Raw genomic sequence first — 9,300 nt, forward strand, 5'->3', positions numbered from 1 at the left:
CGACCGTTGAACCGGTTGCAACTGTGCGATACCAGTTCATAACGCTACCATCCTCCCAGTGCAGAAACAGCGCCAAGAGAAATATGCGATGGAAGCACGAAAAAGGCTATGGATGAGCAGATGGATAGAGGAGCACTTTTATGAATTGGACGGTATATCTAGGCCCGCCTTGACCGAGCTTTCAGTGAACGCCGCTTGCTTCGTGGGCCTGGCCTCCTCCTCAGCTTCTGTTTTTGTTTTCATCGTGTTCGTTCTCTCCGGTGTTTCTCGCTCCGCGCGCGCGCGTGCGTGCGTGCGTGCGTGCGTGTGCGTGTGTGTGTGTGTGTGTGTTAATTAGGTGTGCAAAACTCGATAGTACTATCGATAGTATCAATAGTGGCCAGAAATTTGACTATCGATAGTAAAAAAAACTATCGATAGTCGACTACCGAAAAACTATCGTTTATCGACTATGGGAAACTATCGACAATCGTAAACCTGTCGATAGTACTGTCGACAGTTCGCTATCGATGGTTTTGCGACACTAGTTTTTTTCAAATTGCGACACTATTTTTTTTTTTCAAATGGGACACCAACTAGCCCAAGCACTTACCATCCCAACTTCGGTTCAGCTTTCACTGATGACAAAGACGGGAGTTTGGGCGAAGAGAGGAGGAAGGGAGGCGAGTGGCGGTGCAGCAACTGTGTTCGCTCTAGTGGTGCAAAACTATCGATAGTACTAACAATAGTCGCCACCCTACCGAAAAACCCACTATAAATTTTTCCTCTCTGGATTATGGAACTGGAAATCTGTTTCTGGAATCCCGAAATCCAGATTGCAGACAAAGGAAGGTTTTCTAAAAACCTGAAATCCAGATAGAATCCAGACAGATTTCCAGTTCCATAATCCAGATAGCGAAAAGTTATACTGGGTTTTTAGGTAGGGCAGAAATCTGACTATCGATAGTAAAAAAAAAAAAAAAAAAAAACTATCGGTTGTACTATCGATAGTCGACTATCGAAAAACTATCGACTGTACTATCGATAGTCGACTATCGAAAAAAACTCTCGATAGTATCGATAGTCAATTTATCGATATCGATAGTACTAATGATAGTCGCCAGAAATCTGAGTATCGATAGTAAAAAAAACTTGGTATAGCAGACTATCGAAAAACTGTCGATTGTACTATCGATAGTACTATCAGAAGTCGACTATCGATAGTTTTTCCAAAACTATCGATAGTATCGATAGTCAATTTACCGATAGTTTTGCATCACTAGTGTGTGTGTGTTGGGGGGAAGGCAAGGGCAGAGATTTTACACGTCACAGCTCTATTTGTGGATGCGTCGGTGAAGGCGTGCGATGTCTGATAGCGACGAAGAGGCCGCGCTAAGAATTTCTAAGACCTCACTCATTAGCTCGCTGCATGTCAATAGACTCACGGTCACATTCTAGGAAAAAAAAAAAAATTCGGCTGTACATTGCGCGATACTGTTGGCGCGAACACGAGATCGGCGCTTTTTCGCATTTCAATTGAGACTTTACGCCACACTTGTAGTTTTTATGGAAACCATTCATTATTAACAGGAAGAGACCTGTTTGCGCTAAAAGTGCCGCGCTGTGTACTTTTCTTTCACTTGCGTCAAACTGCGCCAGAATGCTTACCCTAACCGCTACATCCTGCTACAGTTCGCAAAAAAAAAAAAAAAAAAAAGAATTTGCGCCAACATAGCACTAAAATGTTGTCCAACTATAATGATACTAAAACATACGGCAGGCTTGTCTGAATTTTCAGAACTTTCGATCATCGATGCGATCTCTGTCTGAAACACTGACAATACTCGGACGGAAGTCGCATTATATGTTCCTTGGTGTTCTTGCGGGTGACGTAGTTGCGTTGAGTGCGCTCCACCTCACTGCGCACTGGTGCACTGCAGTGAAGCGAGAGCCACGGAGTGGGCATCGCGATTTTGCGTTTTGCCGGCTTTTTAGAAGAATTACATTGACAGGATAAATAAACTACCGGGCCTAAAAGGGGGAGTGGAGAGAGGCTTTATCTCAACTGAAGTGTTGCCCTATAATTAATTTTTGAACCATTTTTTATACCAATTTTAATACCTGAACTTTAATTCTAAAAAGAAGGCTCTGTGTTCCTTTTACGTCCATGCTTCACTATTATAGATAAACCCTCTACTGTTATTAAAGATTGACTCTCATTTAGTATTGCAATCACTATTTCCTTTTCATGTGAGGTGCTATAACACACGTTGGCATCTGCTCCAACGCGTCACTGGCTGTTCCGAACCAATATTCCGCCTGCTACAAGGTCAAAGGAGTCTTCCCTCGCTGTATCTTGCTTCGCCACACCGCGGCCTCGTGCTAGGGGGAAAACACTCATCCAGAGCAGGATATATACACACACACACGCGCGCGCGCACGCACGCACAAGGTTTTTCTCGTAAGAGTGACAAAAATTCCTACAATTATTATATTCCAGGTAAAAATTAATTTTTCTCGGGACCGCATTACTCGTGGTGGCGGACGTCAGAGAATGCGCAATACTTACTAATTAGTTCGCTAAGTAATCAAAAATTAATTAGTGAAAATAGGCATATGGTTCCAATTAAAAACTTGCTGAGTGTCATCGCAAACCACTAAATGAGTAATTTTAAGAAAGACTGAGCGCGTGAGAAGCGTTGTAGCGCACTAAAGTTGCCGCTCGCGGAGCAGGTACTAGGCTAGCTGTTGCGGTAAGGCTGCCGCGCTATTTTTCCGTCTCTTATCTAGCCCCAGCCTTGTACCTGCTCCACGAGTGGTAATTTTAGTGCGCTACTACTCTTCTCAAGCGCTTAAAGTCGTTCTGAAAATGACTGATTCAGTGGTTTTCGATGACGCTCAGCAAGTTTCTAGTTGGAACCATGTGTCTATTTTCACTAATTAAAAAGTTAAATAGTAATTCTTAATAATTAGCGAACTAATTAGTAAGTATCGCGAGTAATGCGGTGCCGAGCACATTATCGTTTTACGTCGAATACACCAATTCTAGGAATTTTCGTCACTAGGCAACGAGGTGCAGTCATATCTTTTATTTTGCTTCAAATTTTTATATTTCGTGGCGCATGTTCCAAGAAGAACAATCCTTTTTATTTTAATGTCCTGATATGCTTAGTTTCTAAAAAAAAAAAAAAAAAAAAAAAAAAAAAAAGCTCAAAGAAGCGGGAAAGAACGACGAGGTTTTGACGATTGTCGTGTGTGGCGTTTTTGAATCACTCTCAATCTCAAAGTATTCAAAATAGAGCGTCTATATTTTTTTAGTGTGATATATTTCCATGTAGGTAAGACGACATTATAACTACCATTTATTATTCGTCGCTACAATCTTTGTAAAAATCCCCAAACATGCCTCCGCGAACAACTGTGGCCTATATTGCGGATTATTATTTTTTTTTGTTTGTTTGTCGTGTGTGGCGTTTTTTTTAACCACCCCTAATCTCAAAGTATTCAAAAGAGAGCTTCTATATTTTTTATTGGGATATATAAGCAAGTCGGTAAAACAACATTCCAGCTACTATTTATTATTCGTCGATCCAATCTTTCTAAAGTCCCCAAACATGCCTCCGCGAACAACTGTGACCTAAATTGCAGATTTTGTTTTAGTCGACTATGTTTACCTTTGTTTTTTTTTAAATAATACCACGTGTAGAACCTTTCATTGCCTTCCACATTATGCAAAGTTTGTGTCTTAATTACGTACGAGTACACAGAAATAAATTATGAAACAGGTTCTCACTTTTTGCTCAATTTCAGCACGCTGTCTAAAAAAACATTACTTTTATATTTTTCTTGCGTTGCGTTTTTTTTTTCTTGTTTTTTTTTCACACCCTTTTTTTAGTCAGCATACATTCCGTTAGAGGTATATGCACTAGCTTTGAGTTTTAAGCCTCTAAATATGCTAAAAAAGAGCAAGTGGGTTTATGGGTTATAGCTGTATATTTTATTCTCAGGGGTGGAAGCGCTGCTCCAATTGCGCAAATTTGCGCCAATCTACTTTCGCCGCGCCATCCTGCTCCCAAGCTTTTATGTTGCGCCAAAACTAGCGAAACGATGCTTCGATGCATCGTTTCGTCATTTACTTAACCCCTTTTCTTGCACAGTGGCACTCAGCATGACTGAGTGTATTCGAAATACCAGACACACGGCATTAAATCGCCGTAAACTCTCGTGCAAACGCCCGCCCTAAAAAAAATCACACATCCTTTTTTTTTTTTTTTTAATTGCATTGACTGCGTGATTTGCGGTATCGGTACGCGACAAGCGTGCTCTCCGCGGGTTCCCTCGTGCTTATCGCACCGTGACACGCGAATCTGCAGCATCCGTACTAGGCGCGGCATCCCTTCCCATGACATGTAATATCCAAATTCGTTCCCGCATTTTTTTTTTTTTTTTGCCTGTTTTTTTTTTTTTTTTTTTTTTTTTTTTTTTTGCGCGCCATATCGGTTTTTGTGACACCCCAGTTTGAGGGGGCCGGGTTCTTGCGTCTATATCGCACTGTGAAGCGCGAATGCGCTGCGTCCGCGTTCTGCTGCCTTACCCGTGACTGGGGAGTTCATAGCGAATTCCCCCATGCTTATTGCACACGCGAGCTCGTCGTGTCTGCGATTTGTATACCAGTAAGGAAAAGACAGTGAGTGCGGAGGCGAGCTGGGGATAGTTAATCATGGTGTTAAAAACCCGAGGGTGTGGTGAGGGAAAAGTTAGGAAAATTTGAAGCTGAAGAGTTCCCGTTTCACTTCGCTTGTAGTGCCCCCACACACACACGCATGCACACACACGTACACACGCACGCCCGCCCGCCCACACACAAACACACACAGGCACACCATTTACCTTTTCATTTTGGGTCGGCATTCTTTCAGGACCGTATATAGAAGTACATAAGAGCTTGCTTGCATTTGTTCACCTATCATCTAATTTCTGGGGAAAGCAATAACTACTTTATAAAGTTAAACATTTGGCATACTTTATATTTATTTTTGCGTGCTTGGGGTGGGTGCTTTTGCTGAGGCTGCTTCCGCGTTCCTCATTCGTGTCGTAAAGGTAACATATGAAAGCGATAATTGGGTACCTCGATCATCTGTAGAGTTTTCTGTAAATGACGTACGTGGCGAATATACACCTGCTGGCACCCAAACAGCAAGTCGGCAGGAGGACGATGAGAACAGTGGGAATGTTCTGCTGAGCGCAACAAATTCTGAACCGTTGTGCTAGACCGCATCCGAGCAATGCGAAGATCAAGTCGTCTGCTTCTTGCACAGGAGATGCGGTGACCTCAGAACGACGCCGAGCTCTGATTGGTTTTGATTGAAATGATAATGGATATACCTCAATGCTAGGGGCCTTGAGGTATGCCTAGTATTTTTTTTTTAATCAGCCACTAAGAGCTCGGCATTTTGACGTCTCGCAACCCCTGTGCAAGGAGACAAACTTGCGCTCCTCATTGACTTAAGGAAAACCTTCCGTTTTATGATCTTACTTGCTAGTTTTGTCAGTCAATATTTTTTTTTTATTAAACTCCTAAACAAGCTTTCTTGTTTCTTTTTAGTCAGTGATGCCTGTTTTAGTAAGGGTTAATTAAGTGCATATGTATGAGCAGGAATGGTATAGGTGGTATCATGAAGGGGGGGGGGGGGGGGTTTCAATATTTTGCATTTGTACTTTTATCAGATAGAGTAGATTTGTACTCTGTTGAGTATTGGAATACTTTTGATTTGTGCACTGTTGAGTATCGGAATACTTTTGTTTACTAAACAGGGACTTGAAACGTTTGTAATTTCCTAATAATGAAGTGTAGTCTGTATTGAACTTTATTTCATACCATACTATTGGAGCTTGAAATGGCTTTGGAACGTGCAATGGACTAATGAAACGTCCAATTTATGTTGTTAAATAGTGAAAAAGTTTTGTTTTCATGAGGCTTAAGTTGTTTTTCTTTAGTTGCATGTTAGTTGTCTAAGCCTGCTGTTGTAAATCCGTGAGAGGAACCAACCCGCTACCACCAGGGCAGTTCTCAATGGCAGCCCTTCAAATTTATACATATATATATATATATATATATATATATATATATATATATATATATTTTTTTTTTTTCTTTTGCTATGGGAAATGGTTCTGGAACGTCACATGAAGTTGCTTTTTTTATTTACACGTATTGTTTGTATTGTAGTGTTTTGTATTTCAAAAAACACATCTGTGCTTATAGCACGGAGTTTGACTCTGGTTACCAGCTCCCAAGATTTGTTTATACTGCTACGAAACTCGATTTTTGTTGCTCCTGAGCTGCTCCAAAGCTGAACTTTTACTGCTGCAAAGCTGCGCCAAAGGTGCATCTTTGCTGCTCCCATACCTGCTCCAAAAGGCCGAAGCTTGCTTCCACCCCTGTATTCTTTATTATAATAATCTAAGGGACGTTTAATAAATAATCTTATAAAAAAAATTGATGTCGTTAGGCGTGTATAATAACAAGTTTGCAATTCCAAACGTCTAAACACTATAAAATCGAAATGGCTGAAAGCGGGTTTTCAGACAATTCGGCCGGTGCCATGAATGGAGAGGCCTCAAGCCTAAACCCTATGCGCTACATAATCTATACTACGTTAGAAATATCAAAGTATAATATAAATAAATATAAATAAATGTAAAACATTAGAGTAAAATATACGTCCTATTGGAAACCTAGATCTTTAAATGCGAAATTTTATATTTTTTTATGCGAAATTCATGTTGATAACAGAACAGAATTATTTTTTAGCATATTTAGAGGCTTAAAACTCAAAACAAGTGCACATACCTCTGGCGGAATGTATTCTGGGTAAAAGAAAAGTGTAACCTTTTCATCCCTTAATCCTTTCCCCTGTGCAGAGTAGCCAGCTAGGACAGAAGTTCAGGCTTACCTCTCTGCCTTTCACTCATCACTTTAACAAAAAAAAAAAAAAAAGGAAAAAAAAAAACGCGATGAAAAAAAAAAAAGTTAAAAATGTGTTCTCGTGCCGAGATTGAACGAAAAGTGAAAACCTTCTCTGTTTCATAATTTATTTCTCAGTACTCGTACATGATAAAGGCACGAACTTTGCTTAATTTGGAAGGCAATGAAAGGTTCTACATGGGCGGTATTATTTTAAAAGCGATACTAAACATAGTCGACTTTTCGCAGTTTAGGTCACAGTTGTTTGCGGAGGCATGTTTGGCGATTTTTACAAAGATTGGATCGACGAATAATAAATAGTAGTTGGAATGTCGTTTTACCGCGCGCCTGGCATTTATATAACAATAAAAAAAATATAGAAGCTCTCTTTTGAATACTTCGAGATTGAGGGTTGTTCGAAAACGCCACACACGACAATCGTCGAAACCCACCATCGGCATTTGCTCTTTTTTAGCATATTTAGAGGCTTAAACCTCGAAACCAGTGCATATACTTCTAACGGAATGTATTCTGGGTAAAAAAAAAAGGGGGTGTGAAGAGAACGCTACGCGAGAAAAAAAAATAACTAAACATGTTTTTGTTTTTATACAGCGTGCTGAAATTGAACGAAAAGTGAAAACCTTCTTTGTTTCATAATTTATTTCTCAGTACTCGTACATGATAAAAACACAATTTTCGCTTAATTTGGAAGGCAATGAAAGGTTCTACACGTGGTATTATTTTAAAAACGATACTAAACATAGTCGACTAAAAAAAAATCCGCAATTTAGGTCACAGTTGTTCGCGGAGGCATGTTTGGGGATTTTTACAGTGATTTGAGCGACGAATAATAAATAGTAGCTATAATGTCGTTTTACCTTCTTGCATATACAGGGTGTTTCACGAAAGGTGGACAAATGAATATTGCAAAAGCTACGCGTCGAAAAAAAAAAAAAAAAAGCTTGTGTATGGTCCCGTGCCAGGGGCCTTTTTAGGAAAATTATTAAAGTCCGGGATAAGTAAGTTGTTCATTATTTTTGCGTAATTAACTCTCTTAATATTGTGTTTAAGGGCATGGTTTCAATTAGAAAATTGCTCAGAATCATCACAAAACGCTAATTCAAGAAGTTAAAGAACGATAGAAGGTACGCGAAGCAATTTACGGCTTTCTGAGAAACCGCACGAATTCGACGGGTTTTTAACTTTCGGTTTGCTATCGGAGCGCGCCTCGGCCGCGGTGGCACCGCGCCCCGTGGAGAAACAGTGCAACCAGCCTCTGCTGCGTTGCGCGATGACAGCGTAGCAGAGGCTGGTTACCCTAAGGCCTGGTAAACTAAAAAAAGTTTTCTGTTAAAACAGTAAAAAGTTATGAATAAGACTACAGCTAGTATTTATGATAGACTGCAATATTATTATTATTACCTGAATCCGTCCATGTTGCTGATATCCTGTTTCTTCTAACAGCAACCTCGACGAGTGAAACGTTGCCTGTGTGTGCGTTTTCTTTTTCTCGACAGCTGGCACTGAGTTGTTTTTAAGCATATGGTTCCGAGCATGATGTGGAGGGTTCGTGTTTAAAACTGAAACCGATAGGTCGTGTTGCCATTATTGAATATTGCGATATTTTCCCCCCAGTGGTGTGCTCACGCCCCTTCCCACATTTACACGAGTATACTTCGCCACAGTGAGTAAAGCGCCTTTCATCTCCCGCTTCTTTTTTGTTCTAAATAAAATGACACAATGTTATTAGTCTGTCCCTTATTAATTTTTATGTTTATAAAATATGCGTCTGCTTCAAATGGGTTTTACATGTAAAGCAAGAAGGAAAATAAATATTAAAATTTCGTTCCAATTTGAGCGCATCTTCTGGACAATGTCAGTGTCACGGATTCTCAAGAAGGCGATCTCATAACTGCGATCATCTTTCCAGCGATGCGAAGTGTCTCTGGAAGTTATAAAGCGCAATTGACAGACACGGACATAAAGTAGACAGCGCTATCCTGTCTACTTATGTCCGTATCTGTTCCTTGCGCTTTATAATTTCAGGATGTTGAAGGATGTTCGTTTATTTTATAAATGCGATACAATAAAACACAATAAAATGACTTTCGCCGTATTCTGACTCGAAGAGTTCTTTGTACAAAGGTAAGTGGATGGCTTAAAACAAACCGTCCAAATGTTTTTTATGCTTGATTTTATGATGTAAAATGAATGCGCGGATTGAGGGTTGGATGCGGTTCCGAATTTTGCGGATACGGTTCGGGTGAGGATACAAAGTCTGCGGATGTGGACCGGATGATCATAGTATTATCCGCGCATGGCTCTACCGATTTCTGTTATCATAACACACTAGA

The sequence above is a fragment of the Ixodes scapularis genome, unplaced genomic scaffold, assembly GCF_016920785.2.
Source record: "Ixodes scapularis isolate PalLabHiFi unplaced genomic scaffold, ASM1692078v2 PGA_scaffold9__187_contigs__length_104089568, whole genome shotgun sequence".
NCBI classification, from domain to species: Eukaryota; Metazoa; Arthropoda; class Arachnida; order Ixodida; family Ixodidae; genus Ixodes; species Ixodes scapularis.